The sequence below is a fragment of the Apteryx rowi genome, unplaced genomic scaffold, assembly GCF_003343035.1.
Source record: "Apteryx rowi isolate R43461 unplaced genomic scaffold, aptRow1 scaffold_231, whole genome shotgun sequence".
NCBI classification, from domain to species: Eukaryota; Metazoa; Chordata; class Aves; order Apterygiformes; family Apterygidae; genus Apteryx; species Apteryx rowi.
The window spans coordinates 630,281-652,256 of NW_020448653.1; positions in this window are offsets into that span (position 1 = coordinate 630,281).

A 21,976-nucleotide genomic window follows, 5' to 3' on the forward strand; every position below is an offset into this window, starting at 1 on the left:
CCAAGGACTTGGCCAAGGTCACCAAGCAAAGCAGCAGGAGAGGGACTAGYGCAGGTGTCTCCCACCGCTGTGTCTGATCTCTGCATTGCAAGTGCCTTCTGGCTTCACAGGACTGGAGACCTTCTTGAACTGCACGAACTGTTTGAATTTCACTGACAAACTGACCCTCCCCACCAACTGTGTATCTTAAACTCTAAATGTTCAAACCTCTTTTCCTTTTCCTGTTTGTTTATGTGTATGCAGTATTGCACCAAATGTTGATTTTGATCATATTTATGATATTTTTATACCATTTATACCATATTTATACCAATTGATCTTTGGAAATCCTTACTTCTCAAGTAAAGTATTGCTCAGCTCCAAGTGAATAGCAGCCTTTTGCCATTTATCACCTYGCTCTTATATAAACAGATTCTGTGTTAGTGCTAAATAGAATAAAATCAGCACAGAAGAAACCGTTTTGTTCTCATGAGACATAAATCTGAGATCCCTCTATATGTGGTCATTTAAGGACAGGAATCTCTGCCCCCATGCAAGGATGTGCTTTCTGCACATGCAATTTCCAAATGCTTTCACCTTGTTTTGCTGATCAGTCTGATGCCTGTGACCTACACTGGTGTGTGTGCAAACTGCAGGAGCTGTTAAATAACTGCCATATTTTCACTTCATATGTTGGTGCATATCTGTGATAACCAAAGTATTTCTTAGGAATATGTTATGCTTTCCTGAATGCGAGCAAAGGGCAGAGGTTTCAAGCTGACTCTGGCTACTGATAAAGAAAGACTCGCTCTTTCTGTGACACTGTTTCTCCTTTTCCCCGGCAGTTCATAAGCAGAAGCAACAGGAGCCAAAGAGATTCCCTGGGTGAATGAATGCTAACCCACCTTCAGTAACATCCCACTTTCCTCTGTTTGCCTTCCCCATACCTATATCTTTAAGGGGTTTGGAGTCTGCAGAGAAGTCCTGGTGTGCATGACTTCTGCTTGGGTAATGGAGTTAGAGGAGACTGCAAGTCGCCAGGACGGAGMGAGAAGTTGGACCTCGGTGTGGCTGTCCCATAGATGCATGGGTCTCCAAATTTCAGTGCAGATGCCATGGGATACCAGTAGTGGCTGATTTTCCTGCCTTGTCCTTGGGAGGGAAAGAGGTAAACCCAGCTTAATTGGAATAGGAAGAAAGTATAGGACATAGTGAAGGAAAAGGCACGGACTAGATGCATTGAACAGGAGTAACCAGAGAAGAAACATTATTATGGTTTGTGCTTTACAGACCAGTCAGTAATTTTGTAAAACATTTTATATCCTTCAGTGCAAAGGTGCAAGGCAAATGTGACACCCAGTCAAAAATACAGATGGTGAAAATAATTAGGAAGAGAAGATGTAGTTTTTGTTATATTATTTAATAACAATCTCAATTTCATCCTAAAAGCTCTGTGGCTAATTCTGCTATTTTATTTCTGAGCATTCTTGAGAGACAATTTTTAAAGCTGTTAGTCTACTTCACTGCCTTCTATTTCTGGAAAGCCTTGAGAGATGCTGCTAACGAAGACAAATGAAGGAAAAGGAACTTGACCCCAGAATATGAAATTTCGCTCATTAACTTGTGCTTCCAATTGGCTGATTGATATTATTTTGATGTAGATAGGGTAATTAATGATAGGAAGTAATGCAGCAGGATATGAGTTGTGTGGAATGCACTTCAGTAAATCTACCTTTTATTATGTCTAGGTTTATTTATGTACACTATATTTGTTATGCCACTGCCTGATGTAGTTACCACCTTCATTTGGAATTTCCTTAACTTAATTGTTTTGTCCATTTTTTATGCTGTTTTGGGAACTTTTTGTTTATGTTTCTGTATGTAATTTCCTAGTCTKCTTTCAGTAGTACGAGGATGCACTTTCATGGCCATAAAGAGCATTTCAGCATGTGAAACATTTCTTACAATAGAAATTGCCATTGAAATGAACTATACTTCCTTCCTACTTCTTTGGATGGGCTATTGGTACTGCCAGTAAATTAATTGTGAAGAATCTCCTATGTACTCTCACTTACATTATTTCTCTACATCCCAGAAGGAAACGAGCAACTCCTGAAATTTTTTGCATTTTTGAGGCAGGGGAGAAAGCGTATGCCAGAACTGTTTTAAAAGACACATCCTCCAAGGAAGGAAATTGTACTGTGGTCTGAGTCAAAGGATTTAATACTGATAAAGTATCATTCTGCTTTTGATTTAGCTTCTTGATGTGTGAATAATTTATACCACCAAAGGAAAACATGAGCTAAGAATACTGAGCAACGTGAAATGACCCCTGGGATTAATCTGGGGTATGATCCTATAAATGCTTACGCTCATGAATTTTACACAGACTTACTAAGGTGAAGAGTGAGCCTGTCCAAGAAAAGTTACTGACCTATACGGTCATTTGAAGGATCAGGCTGTTGCTATGAATATTTTTATCCAGATACCCTTAATAAAACTTATGTGATCACGTTTTGTGTGTTTGTCCATCCATCTGTCTTTTGCCTCCCAAAAACCATTAACTCCTTTGTCATGAAACTGGTACTTAGTCTTGAGGTGGTATAATGAAACCACTTACATAATGCATGTCTCATAAAATAAAAACATTTTCAAGGAAAAGGATTATGTTCTTTTATGCAAGATGCAGAGCAGCACATGGCAGAAAGTGCCAGAACAGACTCTTAGAGTTATGCCTGCGTAAGTGCAGAATAACTTCCCTGAYCTGGAATGGACACAGGGACAAGTTACCATGAGGTAGACAAAATGGGATTTTACAGCTTGTGGGCTACATGGTCTTTGTGGATATCTCCAGCTCAAGGGAACTGTGATGGCTTATTTGTCAGGGAAAGAGGGGAAAATGATCTCACATGTACTACAGGGAAGAGCATTCAGATGAGTAATTCTCAGACAATAGTTGATGCTCGGGAGCTTCCTCTAACGGCAATAACTTGTTTGCTTGCACATTCTCACGCGTATTAAAAAAAGAGATGGGAGAATCAGATGCTCCAGCATCTTTGTTACTCCTGATCATTTTTTTTAGAAGATGTTGGGACTAAAATGGAAAGTGGTGCGGAACATCTTTTGAGATATAAAACTGAGGTCTTAAGTCCTGAAGACAGCCAGTGTTAGCTCTAGGGTCTTGGCTAAATGCGGAGTGATTGCATGACTATACTCATCAAACTCTCCAGTACCTAGACATGGCAGTCACTTGTTATCTTAGATGAACATGGACAGTTGTAATGGAAGTTGTGTAGTGTTTGTGTTTCACCTCCAGAGTTGTCTGCATTTCATCAGTTTCTATAAGTGAAACACTTTAGGAAGAAAAATCTCTTTAAAGTGACTTGATCTATTGGAATATCCTTGGAACAGTTCAGGTGTATGCTCAGTAACAGATTTGTAAGTGATATTGTCTCTTCAGCCTGTTTCAAAGAGGTAATAACTCCTTTAAATTTCATAAAATAATGCTCTAATAATGAATATTACACTGTGTGGGACATTTTTATGAGCTAACAATAATCTGAAATGAAAGTTCATCTTGCTGGAAATGTATAATACGGCCTCTCCAGCAAGAATTGCAGAAAAGAGAAAGCAGAGAAGTTTTGTCGTTCATAATTTACTGAAAACATGTTGAATGTTTATTTGAAAAGAGTGAGGAATGGCCAGCCAGCTGGCAGCCTTCRGAAAGTCTGTGTGTCTCCTCTTAGCAGATGGTGCACACAGAACCTGAGCACAAAGACTTTCGCTTTGTCTTAGGTGCTTAAAACTGTGGAGCACTGTTTCCAGTGAATTAGGGTAGGATTTTAGATTGGATAAGAGATCATTCAGTATTAACCATTTTATTTTTCCTGTTGAAATAATCCCTGAGTTGATCTCTGTGCTTCAGTACTAATAAAAGTAAACAGAATAATAACCGCTCTGGTACTGGCTTACATAAACTTTTCTGCTTCTTCCGGTCTCTCCTACTCTCCTCTATCCTCCTAAAATTTCCCTCTTTGTCCTTCCCCATAACTGCTACGTTGTGATCTGCCTTTGTGCAATCTCTGTAACTTGAATTCACCCCCTCTCCTTTGAACCAGAACTTCTACTTTACTTTTTCTCCATCTCTTTTCTAATGATTATTTAGGAATTAACTTATCCACATTAGAACTCTTATGAAAATAATAACTGTTCTGGGATAATTACTGCAGTAAATTGTCCTGGTCATAAGCCCTAAAAATTGCAGAGAAACCATCAAAATGTTTCATTGTATGGGCACCACAACCYGGACCCTTGGCATGAAGTTCCCACAGCTAATTATTGATCTCATTAGCTACTCAGTCTGATGGATGTAAAGACTATAGTTAAAAATGACCTTGTGAGAACTTCTGTCAGAAATGATGAAATGATGCTGATAATTGGCCGCTTTCTTTTAAGAGTGGGTTATTAACTGTTTGCATTTCTTAAAATAAGAAAATATCCATAATCAGCCTGACCTTATTCATTATCAAAAATTGCACAGTAGTCTGATATTTAGCAGGAAAGAAACTAGTTTCTCAGAGAACTGAAACCACTGCTCCGCCTCTGACACAAATGCTCACCCTTTAAAAATACTGGACTAGGTGATGGAGCTCCCCCTAATGTTGTTTCTATATCATGCATGCCCAGGCTGTGGGGCTCCTGGCTGGAGGGGCCGGGCCGGGCCGGGCCGGGCCGGGCCAGGGGAGGGCAGGCGGGCGCGGGGCCATATTGGTGCCCACGCACGCAGGCTCTCCCCGCGGAGCCCCATGCCTCTAGGTACGCCGTGGTGGATGCTCAGAGCACCGTACCTAAATGAGGAGCTGTCGTTAACTCACCTGCACCAAAGGCATTAATTAGGCTGGGCCGTGCACGAGTTTAATGATTCTACTCCTGCTACTCAGACTGAGGAAGAGGTTTTCCTAGCCTGAAAGGGTTGCTGACTCTGAAGTAGGAACCAAGTGAAAGCTGAATTCCCAGCCTACCTTTAAGGATTAAAGGCATTTTCTGTTCCCTGACATGTCAGAGGATTGTCTCTTTGCCACTGGAAGCCCCAGGATATTGGCTCAAGCAGAATTATTCAGCAGCTCTGCTAGTCATTGAAAACAGCTTTATGCCATGTTTTTTTAATCAGCCTTGAGATCTCAGGCATGATGACTGCTTTTATTGTAACCAGAGATCCCTATAGTGGATCCTGGGAATCATATAGTAAAAGAAATAATTTTTCTTTAAATTCTAGTTCCACAGGAGGCAATGAAAAGGTTGTTGTTTATGGGAAGTAAAATCCATGTCATGTTACACATAGTCAAGCATCTCATCTCTAAACTCGAAGAATAGCTCTGAAGTACACTAGTCTTTAATAGCGCTCATCTTATGGAACATTCCTGGTTCTATGAACTGGTCTGGAAGCATGCAAAAGTCCTTAATTCATACATGGCACAGATATGTTTAAGTAATTATTGTAAATCCTTGGGGTGGGGGGGGATCCTGGGTAAGTTTTGAGGCTGGGTTAGGTAAATGGTCTGAGTTATGCTGCCTGCTGGCAGTGCTTGATCTGAAATATTGTCATGTGGTGAGAAATATGGCAGAGACTTCAAGAAAAGCCCCATAGAAATGGCTCAGGATGGGAGTGTTGTAGACTAGACTAATGCCACTACTGAGTCAAAGATCTGTATAAAAAAAGGTAGCCAGAATATACAGAAAGATAAAAAGAGTCCCCCAAAAGTTCTGACCTTGGCAGCACACCAGAATACCCTCAGAAATAGATGTAGACAGGGCAGGTGTGGTATGTAAAGACTGGTATGTAAAGACAAACTATTTCTGTCTTCAGACAGAAACTAAAAAATGAAATAAAACTGATGAGGTAATTTCAGGTTAACATGTCAGCTTTGAGTGGTCATAGGCAGGACTATACACATTCGAGAAGAGATGCTGTCAGGCTCATACAGCTACCAGGGCAAAGTGTTCTCAGCTATAGAAAGTGCACAACAACTTCTGGATGCTAAAGTTATCATTAATGGCTTGAGTAAATTGAAGATATTTGAACTAGTGAAAGAAGGCGACAGGACGAGTTTAGAAAGACTTATTGATTTTGTGTGACTTGAGAGCAAAATCTGAACCAAAGCTAGAGATGAAGGAATTTGGGGTGAGAGAACTGGTGTTACTTGTTCACTTGGATTTATCTGTCACCATAAAAAATTGGTATTTTAGCATTTATAGGTCTTTCAGACTAATGTCTAAACCAAATTTAAAAAGTAGAAAAGACCCCCCTGGTAAGATTTAGGCTTTTTTTTTAATAATAAACATCAGGGAGAAAGTTCATGTTGTGACCTTAACACAGTCTGTCTATGGAAGAATATCCACCTCCAGTCTTACCTATCATTTACAGCAAGTTCTCACAAGGGACTATTCAATTTACTGTGCTACCCTTTGGGGCATCCTCATCTCCTGCAGTTTTGTCAGGATACATAAAGCTAATGTAAGGAAATTATAGACTCTTAGAAAAAAATACCATGGGCAGCCAGTATGTGATAAGAGAGAGAAATCAAGCCAATGTGAATTGTTTATGGAGAAATCTGTACAGTGTGGCCTGATGATAGATACAAAAAGTGTAAATAAATCAAAGGGTAAAATAACTGCTATAAAACCTTGTCTTCAAATGTTACACTAAGGATCCCAGATATTACTTTTCCTTAACACTTAAATTTTTTATCCGAGTTCTTTCAACATGGTTTAATGCTGAAAATCCTCAAAGGTCACTGATTGTAGGTGGATTTATATACTTCTGTTATTTCAAATAGAAATACACCATTGAACTTTGTGTTTTACCCTTTTTATGTCTCCAGGAAATTCTAGAACTGAAATAATAATGGATAACATGAATCCTGTAGTTAACCTCTACTATTTTAGGGAGAAAGAAAGCTGCTAGTGAAATTGAAATTAGCTACTCAAGAGTAAAATCTGGTAGAATAGAAGAATTGCCAGTGAAACCAAGGGTACCTTCAGTCCAAAGACACTATTAAGGGAATTAAGAGAAGAATTATTAAGAAGCTGAAGCTGCATACACCAAATACATTAGCATTCTCTGCTAAGTACCTCTTACAGTATAAAAGTGCCATACCCTGTGGTGCAAGGATGACAGAAGTAAAGCGATGTTGTGCTACATGATATCAGAGTTATTTCAAGTGGCTCTATATGTATTAAGAAGCATTCATACTTGTGTTTAGATCTCATATACACAGCAGACCTGAGTGCTGAGTCTTCCTCTCCAATGCACCTGGTGTGCATACACCTTCCTGGAGAACAAACAGAATAATGGATAGGCAAACGTTTCTCTTCAGTAAAGTGGGGTTAGTATGTTAGCATGCATAATCTGGTAGGAAGAGACACCTTGAGAGATCTGGGAGGAGATTAAAAGAATTGTCAAAGGTCTGGAAAATATGACCCAAGAAATAAAAAAAGATTGAAAAGCCTGGGAGAGCTAAATCTAGAGAAGGGAAGACTGAAAGTGGATATATGCAAAATCTAGATGGTACCTGCAAAGAAGAAGGAGTGAACAGTTCTCCATGCCCACTGCATGGCTTACACTGAAAGAGGTGAGAGAGCAAGGGTAGTGGGTGCTGGGAACAGGCTGCCCGGAAAAGCTGTGGAAGCCCCACCACTGAGGCGTTTTGAGAAATGTTTTAATCCTGGAACAAGAGGGATACCTTCTGAGGACATTTTAGCAGGTAAAGTGAGTGACTGAGAATGGCAGGGAAAGGTTTTAGGGAAATAATGATTTCCAAAACTGACAAAGAGGTACAGATACAGGAAGAGAGATGAACTGTGCACCATAACCTCAGGGCTAGAAAAAATTGATTGGCACTGAAAACAAGGATGAGTAAAAAGTCTTGGGACATAAATCTCTTTCAATGCTATAACTCACCGGGGACTAGAGAACTGTGCAATAATTTTAACAGTGTTTGCAGTCTGTTATTCTTTGATGTTAAAAGAAAATTTCCTATGAAACAGAACTAGCTAACAGGGCTCTTCTGCCTGTGGGATAAAAAGGAAAGGAGAAGCAGTACAGAAAAATCAGGCAAGATTAAAAATGATGTGGGGAAAACTATGAAAGGTGCCAGGAAACCCAGCCGAAGACTAGACTATGCAAATGCAGACCAGATGTAAAATGAGAAGCTGTGGCATGAAAGATGACAGGTGTTGCACAGAGATGAATAGTTCTTGGGAAGATTAAGAGTGGCTGCTGCTTATAAAAAAAAAAAGCTTGCAAAGCTGCAGAGGGAATAGCAGGGTGCTGGCGAATTCTAAAGATGTGGGAAATGAATATGAAATGACAGGAAAAAGAGTTCAATAGAGGAGATAACTAAGAGAAAAAGGAATGAGAGAAAGAAAAAAGAACAATGAAATGTAAAATCTTTACTGCCATATGTTATCACCTCACAGTAGAAAGTCCTATTACCAGGGCGCTGTCACCAAAATGAACAGGAGAAAGGAGAAGAAGGGAGACAGCAAAGACAGAAGAGCACCTGGAATTCACAGAAGATCTGAAGGAGACAGTGTTAGATGACAAGAAATGGAAGACAGTAAGAGGTGGTGGACTGGCTTTCTGCATAAAACTGAATGAGGAAAGGGATCAAAGAGGAGACATCCAAGAGTTGTCTTCAAATGAGAATGCAGAGCGCRAGAAAGAACTGGTTTGGAGAGGTGCATCTGAGCATGCAGCGGCCAAATCTGTGGGGTAAATATAGAAAAGATAGGAGCAAATTAAGACGAGGCTTGTAGGCTATGTCTGTAGTGTAAAATGGCCAGGGGACCACTCAGAGGCCGACTGGCCTGGTGGGGCTTGCATCTATATGGCTAAATTCTTTCATACCTTTTCAGCCATTTGGGAAATTCTTTTCTTCTGAACAGAAGGGCTATGCCCAAAAGTCTTTTGGGAATGGTCTGCGCTAACAACCCCAATATTGTCAGGAAAATAGTGGCTGGGCAAGGCCAGCACCCTCGCAGGGACTGCACTACCTGTGATGGTTGTGTGACCATGATGGTCCTTGGGCCTGTGCCCTTGCCCCACTGGCATATAAGTAACAACAGGRGCCAAAACTCAAAGCAGTGTGAAAATTAAAGGACTATTGGGGTGCTTTATCATTGCTCCTGATGGTGGACCACACCATCTTCCTTGTCCTCATTGAAAATAAGGTGGCTTGAAGCAGAATGTGGCCTGCTAAGCTGCTGAGTGGAATCATGGATTAAATATTGTTCAGGCAAACACAGCATCCTCACACAACTACCAGAAACAAAGGTAATAATTTCAGCTAACAGGAGGATGCAGAACTGAGTCCCACTGAAATAAATGTAAAATATATGCATAATGCATAACCTGGGGTAGCAGAAAAAATATATATAGTTGATATCATTCCGGTCTGATAAACATAGAGCTGATCTTCTGTTTGCAGTAGGAATCTACCTAGTTTGATACCCTAGTGCAAAGTGACAGTCGAACATCTGCAGTGAAGTAAGCAGTGGTGGAAAGTGCATGGCAGACCTAGCAGCTACACACCTTTATGGAGCTCACAGGTGCAGAAAAGAATAAAAGTTTTGCAGAGTTCAGTAGGAATATGTGCCCTGTAAGTTACTTAACCCTCACTTCTCAGCACTGTGATCCTGCATCCAGTGGGCACTAGTCCTGGGCAAAACAGGAACGCTGAAGGAACTCTTCCCCCTATCTTGTCCCCTGCTCCCTCCCAGCTGCGTGAGCCAGCTGGCATTTCTCCCTTCTGGTGCCTACAAACACAGGCTGCAGTGATATTTCTTCAGCTGAGCAATGGAGTCTTTCTGGATTAAAAGTGTAGGTGGGATAAGGGGGCTGGAGTAGGAAAGGAACGTGGTTGGGACAGGGTTCAATGTGTGTGCATGTATGTGCATATACACACAGAGGAAGAGTGACACAGAGCAGAAGGAAGGGGAGGAAAGCAGAGACCTGAGAGAATTAGGATCACAGGATGAGAGCTATTAAACAGAATATGAACATAAGGGAGGGAAAGAGAATTTTTTCAGTGTTAGATTATTTTTAAAGCATTTGATAGTTTAATGGAGGTACCTGGTGGCATTTGTTATGTGGCATTTCATTAGCATAAAGGCATTGTCATTCATAGCAAAAAGAAAAAGGCAGCAGGAGATGAATCTGCAGCCCTATTCTCAGACGCTATGCTGAGCCTGTGTCACATGTGGCCCTTCTGCTTTAACAGTGGCTGGATCTTGGTGAACTGCAGCTAATGGTTGGTGATCTTGTGCTTGGGCCAGCATAAGGCTGTCAGGATATAGGGTCCTAGAGATGGGCCTCCCCTGGGCTGAGCTTGGGGAGACTGGAAGGTGAGTCTGGCGCTGGACGCCAAGAGCTGCCCCTCTGCAGGGAGCTGTAGGACTGGTTTTAAGCAGGTGATGTGAAACTGGTTTTAAGCAGGTGATATGAATGTTACCCAACAGCTACATCAAAATGACAAGCAAAAATCTTTCATTCAGGCAGAGGTAGGGAAAGGAGATTCCTACTGTCTTAAATCATAGCGACATGGGACCTGAGCCAGCTGCAGGCAGCTGATATATTTACATTTTTTTTGTGAGAGTCACTGCTGTTTGCATAAGCTATAGTACTCTGCAGGCTCTGAAGATGTACTTCCTTTTGCTTCCCATTTTTGGTGTAATGGAGCCCTGCAGCCAACTTATCTTCATTCTTCAATCTTCATTTATTGTGTTTGTTTCTATACAGCCTTTGTGGATACTAAAATGCCAAAGTTGCAGAGTGTTTTTTTTAGAGTTAGGAAAGCTATTAAAGTTGATTTTAGCTTTAGGGAAAGAATGAACTCACCAAATATCACAGCTGAGTTTTACAGAGAAATGTTTCTTCATAAACTAATTGAGCATATTTAATTAAAAAAAATAAACCCCCTTAAGTACAATATTTCTGTCTTAAATAAAATTACAGAAATTCAGATGGAATGGCTGAAAGAGGAAAAAATTATCCAGTCTCATATTTGATTTCCCTTACTGCTTCTTGTTGGCTCACTGAGCACATTCACTTTTTCATCAAAATGGTCACTAAAATTTTGTTCTGCTCTGTTCATTACAGAGCACTGCAGACACTGCAGATCTTAGGAAAAATCTATTCTCTCTCCTCCCAATGTGTTAAACTGCCATCTTGTAAAATGAACTAGCCTTGCAAATTATCATTAAAATTAACCACTACAAGCAATTTTTATTGAACAAACAAAATATAAGAAATGAATGCCGTTACACCCACACATGCACACACTCCCACACAGAACCATCCCAAGTGAATACTGAATTCCAGCTTCCATATAAATTTGATCCGTGTGCTCATTTCAGATGTTGAACTCTGTAGGTTTTTGTGGAAATTGTACAGTGGTAACACATTCGCAGAAAGGCAGTATGAATAGCAGATTTGGCTGGATAAGATGGCTGTATTTGATAAGTTGTGGCTTATCAAACAGGAGATGCCTCTCCTGTTTGTGGAAGAGAACTGATGCCTTGCATTTCTTTTAACATACTCCTTTGAGATTTGTGAGAAAAAGGGTAAAATGTTGTGAATTGCCCAAGTGTAAGGAGTTCAAGTCCCACTTTCCAAATGATTTAGAAACAAAACATTGTGATTCAAAAGAATCAGTGGTGCATAGGCAACTTACACTTGCTAAAAATATTAGCCCCAAATTGGCAAAGAGATGAAGAGAGCAAAGATGGAGGCTGTTTCTTCTAATCACAGTAGGGTAAAACTAGAAGATATTCTCTTGCAAGTAAGTAAAAGAAAAAAAGATGTTGGCCTGAATTGTCCTCAGCATAGCTATATATGAAGAGTGCCTATTTCCTGTAACTCCTGTCCAGCAGCATGGGATGGATGCGTTTGACCTGTCTCCAGAGTATTGCTCAGCTGTTGTTTCAGTCTCCGTAACAATGCAACAGCTAACAGAGTGGGGGACTTCGGACTAGCAGTGATGAGAGCTGTTATCCATTTTTTCTACTTTCTTCCACCATATGTTTGCAAGGGACAACATCAAACCAGAGCAGAAGCTGGTATGCTAAAATACCAACTCCATCAAAAGTTGTGGGTGGTTTACTATTGATTTCAGCATAGACAGATTTTAGGCTTTGTATCTACTAGAAACAGAAGATGGAGTTTAGACAGGCCAACTAAATTAGGAAAAGTAGGTTTTGAATAGGGAAGCAGAGCTAAGAACAGTGCGCTTGCAAAAATGCAAGATTTATCTTACTATTACCAGCCACTATATTTTTACCTCTCTAAGAGTGGTCACTGCTGTTAGAATGGTTGAACTGGAGTTGAATAGCTTCTCTTGTAGCAACTGAAAGTCTGTATTGTGTATGGAGATCTGTATGTGCATATATGTAGGTTGCCCAGAATCAGTAAATTTACTGTATCTCAGTAAAGGAAGCTTATGTTTGGTAAAAATATTGTATGTCTGTTAAAGCCTAATGGTGAATTGATGGTCTAGCTTTCATGTCAAGTAGAAAAGCAAAAGGGACATGAGCGTTTTGCAAGTCCTCTGAAAATATTACCTATGTCTTAGTATAGTCACAGTGACTTATACTCTTGGAAAAGGAGGCACTGATATGGCTTCCTTGCGTTAGTCCTTCAGTGCAGCTTGTCAGGACAGAGGGGAAAGTAACTTACACGGGTCTAACAAGTGACCTAGTTTATTATTGTCTTTCTGGAGCACAGTGGGGGTCAAGAAGCATATTGAGATCCATGTTGTTGGGTTCTACCTTACTTTCCTGGCTACCTGGTACCATTGCTGTGAGCTGCTTCTGCTCAGTGTTTTAGTGTGAAGCCTCACAACTGAGTCTGCAGAGGACAATCTGTGAATATTGTATTACCTGGGTGCATGGGCTTTTATTCATATCTGAAATTATGATTTGTATAAAGTAAATATCAATATATTATTTTAATTGGAAACTATACATCAGCAAAATAGCTTTGAAACTATGATTAAACGTGTTACTCACCTACCTTCATTTTTACTTTATTATTTGAATTGCCATAGAAAAAAATTGAGAGAATCAGTTAAAAAATGAACTACAATATTTTTTCAGGGTAGGGAGGGATTGCAGAATGAGGTTAGGTGAGGGAGAGAGCCAGTTATCCTTGTTTTCTGTTTCTGTGAAGTAGTTCTTCTTTTCTCATAGGAAATCATCACTCTTTCTGGAGAASGTAAATTGAAATATTCCTCTGAAATAGCTTTCCCCTTAATAATAAYGGTTGAATCCTTCCTCTACAGCATTAGCTTCGAATATTCTTGGAAGATAACAACTTGTAGCTTCAGTGGGGAACAAATTTTTTCTCCTGAGTGTCATCCTTGCTCAGTTGAACCACAGATTCAAGTGCCTCCAATTTTACAGAAATTTACAGAAATTCTCTTCTGCTCTTGAGCTGACATTTATTTTGAAGAGCATTCTAGAGGAATGCTGATTGGTGGAAGAGATGTCTTCATCTGTGGGGAATTTTTTCTGAGTTCAAAACCCAAAAACTGCTTTCCCCACAAGGCCTCTTCACYATCTGTATGAAAGTGTAGCTCTCCACATCATTATTCAGTACAGGTCCTAGTGACTGGTGATGCACATCAGGAAATACAAACACCAMAGCTGAAGATAATGGTGATAGCCATTAATTATATTAACTACTGGTGATAGCCTCAGAGATCCTAATGCATACTGGTCAGTCTGCTCCCATCTATTCTGCCCATCTTAGTTTTTAGTCCCATGCCTCTCTCTTCAGTGCCAGAGGATTCCTGAGTCTGGATCCACCCTGCAGAGTTACCACCCTAACACTGCTGTGGCAAATGACCGTATCATCTTTTTTGTCTGCTGTCCTTACCTTACAAGTTTTGGGCACATGTTGAAAACTTTGCCCTAGAGTTATCTAGTCATGTGCACTCTTGTCTATTAAAGCTGCTTTTGTAAAACAAAAACATGGGTTTGGAACCTTGTATGTACTACAAGAGGCTGTATCTTTTTATTACTATTATTTTTGCTGTGCTGCCTTCCAGCACATTTCCTTTCTCCTCCAGACTGTAGTCTGGTTGACAAACAGCAAAGCAGATACTTTCTTTTTCAAATTATTTTTAAAAATGTCAGGAACTGAAATTTCCTTGGCTCCTCTTTCTCCTTTCCTCTCCGATATTATCAATATTTCTCTCTCATCTAATGGTAAGAGGAGCCAGAGTGTCTACCATATCTTACCACATCTTACTCTTGGCTTTACTTCACTGTTGAATGGGGTGTAGGGTAGAAGGAGAGGAGTAAAGGGAAGGTAGTCTGAGAGGAAGCCAAGATGAATAATATAAAGCAGCATCTTAACTCAGAGTTCATTTTGAATACTTTATCAGCATGGAAGTAAGGGCTTTCTCAGACCTCAGACCTTGATTGGTAGCTTCTGCTATTTACTACTTATCTGTAGTGGATAGTGTGACTATCCACTGTGGAAAGTCAGAGAATGATGCATCTAACAGCAGAGTTTTTAAAAGGTTAATACCTATTTAATAGCACAATAAAAAATAACCATTTCCAAACAGACTTATTCTGAGATTGTGTTTTAGCTCCAAACCAGTTTAAATAATTCTTCCCTTTGAAGTTTATTTTCATTAGCTGACATCCGCAGGTTCTTAGAACAGAATTTAACAGGATGTGGGGTTTTTGGACACATTTTATTAGGAATTCTCAATTCAGTAGAATTACTCCAAGGATGAATTTTGCTTTCAGTATGTAAGGCTAGTATGCAAATACTTATCTACATAAATCCATGTAATTTCATTGACTTCAATAGAGGTATGGAGATATACATCCAATTATGATTTGATTTATTTTATGTAACTGAGAGCAAATGCGAATGTTTTTTGTTTTGAAATATGYTTGAAAAAGTCACTGGTAGAATAATTAAGAGGAAGAATATTGAATCCAAACCTACAGTTAGATCCCAAGTAGTTATCATGCCATCATATTGCGAGTCACACCATTGAAAGTTCAAAAAATTTACAGTGCTCTAAATTTCAAGCAAAGAGAAAGCAAGGAAGAAAACAGGGGATAACATTATCCTGCTATACTGATAGATGGGTAAGACTCTGTCAGGATAGTGTGCATTCATGATCTACTGTTTGATAAAAGAATTAGTTTTGCTGAAATCTTGTTGGAAATAGTATGGATGTTATGCTTGAGAGCATAAGAGAACAAAGAAATCCACTTTGCCTGTGTTCTTATCCAGCAGATTTTTCTTCTGTGATAGCTCTGAAAGATGTATATTAAACTGTTAAAATGCATTGTATTGACCAGGAAGGATGTCCATCCTAATCCATTGGTACATTACTGAAGGAAAGTCACTCATAGGAAACTTAGTTACCCATTATAACACATTGTAGTTGAGATTACATCTTTCAGATGTTTATGATTTCTTGACACTTTACTTTTCAGGTGATTACCTCTAAGCCTGTCCTAGCACAATTAATTTATATTCATTTCTCGCCTGCTCCATTCTGGGTCTGACCAGCTGCTGGTCTGCTGTCTGACTATCTTCTCAAAGTTGTGGGTTTGCATCTCTTTTTGAGAAGGGCGCCCACCTCTCACTGGCCAGAGGAAAATTCCAGACATATTAGCTATTAAGTCGAAGGTGGCCAATACCACCACCTTGGGCTTTACTTGAGGAGTAAGCAGGCATCCATTAATCTGCACCCAAATACATGACTTAAGTGGCTCATCACAAGAAATACTTCACTCTGAACTAGGGGCTGCAAATGCCTTGTTCTGGATGCAGCTAAAACAGCTTAACAGGAGAAACTAGCACTCTCCTCCACGTGTATTGCTGCTCTCTCAGGGATGCAGAGGTGCCTAACTCGGCATTGTTCACTCTGCTGTAGCATCTGGGCAATTAGTGCTTCGTAGCACTGTGCACTAAAAACACCAACATCTCCTTTTGGATACAGCTCTGAGTCTTTTTAAATCATTATTAAAGGGTGTTGCACACTTACTGTCTTTATTTAGCACAACATTTATACTGGAAATTATCTTTGGGGAAGTGGGATTTTTTCTGTGAAGGTAGTCCAGGTACTATGCTGTCATTTATTCCATTTTCTGCACTCTTCCCTTATTGCCAAAGACTTCTCTGTTTTTCCTTTGTTTTAATTTAAAATAAAGAAATTCATGGAGTCTGGCTCAGGGATATGATTACTATTGATATTTGTTCTGAGTTACAGTTTTGCTCTCATTAGTATAAGTGCATTACACTGTGTATCCTTGCAACAGAATATGAGGGCACCAAAATCTCTCTGTACATATGAATAATGTTTCCCAGGATTCAAATCATTGCTGTAAAGTATAAGCATAATGGATTATGATTGCAAGCTTAACTTCAGCATCCCCTTAATTTTTCCCAACTGTGAAAAAACTTACAAAGCTTTGGAATTACATTTACATGAAATGCAGATTCTGCATTTGCATATTAACTATCAGATGCAAGTTCTCCATAAACAATTGGGGGTCAAAGTTATCAATATGTCATCTGACAAGCAACTTTCTCCTAATCTGGAATAACATTTTCAGCTGGAGATAGATGTAATCCTTCGAATGTATACTACCACTTTCCTTTTAGGAGTTAGGTGTTCATATATTTAGGAGGAAGATTCTGAAGCTGGAAAAAAMCCCATATATCTTCAGAAAAAGAGAGGAGAGAGATCACAAGGAAGTGGAGTTCATGGAATAAGGATCTCTGGAAAGATCTGGAAAAAAACTATTAAACTACTTTTTAGTAATCACCTAGAAAATAATAAATTGATTAAAAATAGCCAATGTGGATTGTCAGGAAAAGCCCATACCAACCAAACTGAATTCTCTTCTTTGACTCATAACCGGCCTCATGGATAGGGATGAAGGAGCAGTTGTGCTATATATCTGCATTGGTAACTTTTCTTACATATTTAGCATGAGTCTTTCATAAGCAAGCTAAGGAAGTATTGCATAGGTGGGTCATGAAGTGGGTAAGCAAAAAAGTAAGTATCAGTCATGCACTATCAGACTAGGAGGATGTTTCAGGTAGTTTCCTGCAGGTGTCTGATCTCAGCTACATTCTATTAAATACATTAATGAACAAATTGGATAATGAAATAAAGGGTGTGCTCATAAAATCAGCAAATCACCTCAGCAGTCAAGGAGATAGTTAAAAGCATTTTCAAGAACAGGACTGGAATTAAAGATAATCCTGAAAAATGAGAGAAATGACCCAAAACCAGTAAGAGAAAATTCAACAAAGACAAGTGCAAAGTACTACCCAGAGGAAGGAGAGATCAAATCCTCAAATAAAAATTGATAATGGATAACTAGAAAGTAATATGTTTTAAAAGGTTATGAGGATTACAGTGGATTACACACTCAAGTACTGGTCAATACTTTAGTGAAGGTGAAAACATAGGCAGATCTCAATGTTGGTGTGTTAACGGAGAATTTTACGTAGCTTGCAGAAAGTAACTATTCTATAGCAGAAGACCTTACCTGGAGCACCTAAAGAAATAGCCCAACAAAACAGAAAGTCAAGGAGACAACTGCAGGACCAAAGACAGTTTTAGAAAACATAGCCTCTTAGGAATTTTGTTGTATTTGGCCTAGGGAAAAGAGAAAAAGAAGCAAGTCAACATGGTCTTTTGCACATGGACACAAGCTCATGGTGCCAGTGCTGTAAGAAGAAAGCAGAGAACCAAAGACAGTAAAGAGGACTTAGACCATGGCACGGGAACCCTCTCACCCCATTACTGGTGCTAAGGTGATGAAAGTCAGGAACAAGGTAATTAGGGCAGTTGTGGAGTCCACTAGACCAGAATTTCTTTGAGAGAAAGACAGATAAACTCCTGCCAGGGGTGGTTTTGACATATGTAATCCTGCCCCCACGCAGGAGTGCTGCACAAGGTAGTTTCCCTGAGGTTTCTTCTATCCCAACATTTATAAGAAAAAAATCAAAGGAAACAGACTTTTAAAAGTGTTTTTGATAGAAGTATCATTTGCCATTCCATAGGTAGTGTGCATAATTTATTTTTAATTTGATGTGTAAACATATTTGGCCTAGTTCAGATTTGCAAGTTTTTTATTGGGATTGTAATGAAAATTTCTCAGTGTCCACAAGAACAGTTAGATCCTGAAGGGATCTTTTACACTGATAGGTCTGAACTTTTCATTCTAAGTGAACAGTAGTTGACAGGTAAGCTCTTGCTGCTCTTGTCATCAGCTTCCAAGTAAGAACCTTTGTACTCTGCATTTTGGCTATTTTATATTTCTTTTTTTCTGAAAAAATTAAGTGGTGCTTTTGAGTCATTTGTGAGTGGAAGCAACAGAACTAATGAAGCCTGGCCAGTGGATTTATGTTCACTGTCACCCCAGCCCTCCACTGCAATAAACCTAGCAATCCTCTCAGCCCCCGTGTCCTCCATGCATTGTACATTAAAATCTCATGGTGCTGTGTCTACTGTCAACATTACCTCCAGTTTCCCCTTGTCTTTTTGAGATCCGTCGCCTCCAGCTGCCTCCTCTGTTCCCTGTCTACTGTGGGGAGGAAGCAGCACACGCTGTGGCTGCTTTAGGGTATATTTATGCTTATTGGCTATTATGAGTGACCAAATGAAAGGCCAAAGAGAATATGTAACAGTCAAACTCACTCTGCAACTTTTCCCTGAGTGCAAAAACTAACCTGAGTTTCTTCTTTGATCCATTTGTGATTGTCACAAAATTTGTAGAAACTTAGTTTAAGATCTTCACGCTTCAGTAAAATTTGGCTGCACTCAACTAATGGGATTAGAAATTACTGGCAGACAGGGAGACCCAACAGGCAGACAAAAATATGATTGTGAGAACATAATTTCCTTAGGTATTCAACCTAAAGGTGTACCTCTGTTTTTTAAAAAAGCCCACCTTTACATTTCATGTATTTTTAATACATAAATGATGAGTTTAATAAACATTTCCATTTTGCAAGAAGAATATAATGTATTATTCTCAAAATTTCAGTGCTTACTTTATTGAGTATACTCTCTGTATATTCAATAAATAGCTTAGGATAAAAATAAATAAAAATCTGATTCTTTTAATAAATTTCACAGCTACAGTAGTCTTTCCTTTGCTCCAAGTGGTCTTAACAATGCAACAGTTCTGACACTTCTAACCTTTCAAATAGTTCAGATGAACTAAGATCTTATGTATAGGCCATATGTGGAGAAAGTAGGTTATACTTACTCTTATCTATTAAAAACTGCTAACATGTTGCACTGCTATTTTTTTCTACAATGTAATTAGAGTCAGGCCGAGCTCGTGTGGCATGAACTAGATGGAGATTTCTAGCCTGACAGGTAATACAGTCAATCAACACCTTTCATCTACAGCTATTTTGCATGCAACATTTGTGATAGTTGTCATGATTCAGAAATGTGAAGGACAGTGATCAGATGCATCTTGATTCCTCACTGCTGGATGACCTAAAGCAGCGCTGGTGGGAGAACTGAGGCAGAAGCCCAGGAAACATTATTCAACCACAGTGATCTTGTATCTCAAGGACTCCCAGTCCATTTCCACATTGTACTAGTCACACACGAACAGATTTCTAACACAGTCAAACAATTATAAATGACGGGCCAGACTTGTCAGTGCATTTTAATATTAAAATAACCCACCCCCCCCAAGGTTCTTACATCCCTTCAAATCCTTAATAATATGATGCAAATAATTTTTTTTGGTAAATTTTCTTAATCTAAGAGGACACAATTTTTCCATGTTGCCAGTGTCTTGGGTCTGGGCAATGAATGGTACGCTTTGGGTCCTGCAGCATACTTTTTACAAAGCTATAGGTAGGTGCACATTTGCAATGGCTTAAAATCTGCTTGCGTCTTGTTTTGGACTTGGCTGCATGCAATAGCTATTTGGGAGCAGGCCTGAAGTGGCTGTAGGAGGAAGTCACAGAGGATGAAGAAAGGCTCTTTGAATCCTCTGCGATGCAGCTTTGCAAGGCAGAACAACACGCCTGGCACAGCCGGTGAGAAAGTCCTCCAGCTAGCCTCTCATCCTTCCCCACGACTCGGCCAGGCAGAAGGCCCAAATGCAGCAAACCGAGGGAACAGGAAAACGAGAGCCTTCTGGCTCTAGCTGTCCCTGAGAGAAGGACGGATATCGCAGCGGTTGGAGTCATGCCCTAACCCATTCAGCTCCTTGTTCCTGGCAAACCTTTGTGCTAAGAACCACCACCTCTCAGGGGCTGTTGGTGAAGGAAAAGGGGGCAGGCGAGCGGTGGGTACTGCTTGGGAAGGGTATTTGGGAGAGATCAGGAAACTGGATGAACTTACTGTGTAAGTACATTAAGGGATATCTGGTTACAAAAAGAACATGTGAAGCAGGCCATTTAGCAAGCCTAGCACAATTTACATAGATGCAAGTCAGGGTGCAGTGGGGCAAGTGAATTCCCATCAGGCAACTGACCTTTCCTTTAGAGCAGTCTGTGACAGATAGGAAGGGAAATCAGCACAGGCACTGTTAAAAGAAATGCTTGTTTATTTATATTGCCATTGATATCTCACCATGCTACTTATCCCATGTTGGCTTAGCTCAGCCCTGGCAGCTGCTCCTTTCAAAAGCCCTGTTTCTCACTTATCCATAGCGAACGATGCATCTTTAGGTATTTGTTCAGTGCAGACCTTGAAGCACTGACTCCCTGTGCTGTGCTAAAGTGTAAACACCAGTTTCTGAGTTGCTCAGTATATGCAGTTTCTAAATAATCTTGCAGGATATTCAGTTGCATGACAGCTCATTATTAAATGAATTATTCTTAAGCAGTGAATATGATCTTTCATTGCTTACAATGAGAAAAAAAWATATATTTCTAATTTTCTCCCTTATCAACAACCTGTGTGAAAATAATTATTAAAGGTGAACCATAGTAAAGACAAAGTGTGTTACATTACTGGTATATATGGACTACAGATTTAATTTATATTTAACTATATTAGAAGGACTCTTCCTTTAAGTATAGTTTCAAATAATTCTAAAATAAGAGTATGCTTTGAGCAGATATAACTTGTCAGTGGTTTAAAATTAATTATATATTCTGCAAGACTGAAATCTGCTCTTTATGGGATGTGCACGCACACGTGTGTGGGGGGGGGAGAGAGAGAGAGGAAAAAAAAGTATCCTCTACTACTATTTTCATATGCACTCTTGAATTCTGAAAGGGAGTTTTAGATTAAGCCAGAATAGAATTAATTGTAATTAAGAGATTTTATTGTGGTCCATCTCACACTCTGCAAACTGCCTCCTGTCATCAACCCCTGCTCCAATAATAAGATATTAACCAGGTGAATACTTCTACCAGACAATACATACAAAGTTAAGCATGTGTTTAAATGCTTTGCTGAACTAGGTCCTTATTATTGATCACATGACAGCCCGGCCACCTGACTGATGGCTTACATGGCCAATTTTAATTTTAATTACATCCTCAATACATTTGGGTCTTTCCAAGGGTTAAATGTCAGGAAAACAGAAGAATAGCTAGGTGACCTGCCAGGCCTGCTTGGACTACGAGCAAGTGCTCCGCTGGTCACAGTGTGGAAAACCCCGGGATTAAGGGCTTAATTTTGAAGACAGAAGTAGGAATTGGCATTGTGGAGTAAAAAGTGATGGACAAGACACTATGGAAAGCAAGGAAGAAAGGTCACCGTTACAGAAATGCAGTCAGGTAGCTACTCATTGCGGCCAGGTAGATGCTCGACCAGGCGCTTCCTGCGCGGCAGCAGCCACCCGCGCCCCGCACTCAGCCGCAGCCGCCTCCCGCCCAAGGGCCGCGCTGCCCCGACCCCGCGTTTTAACACCGCGCCCCACCGGCCGCCGCTCCGGCCGGGCCCCCGCGGCACGTAGGCGCCGGCTC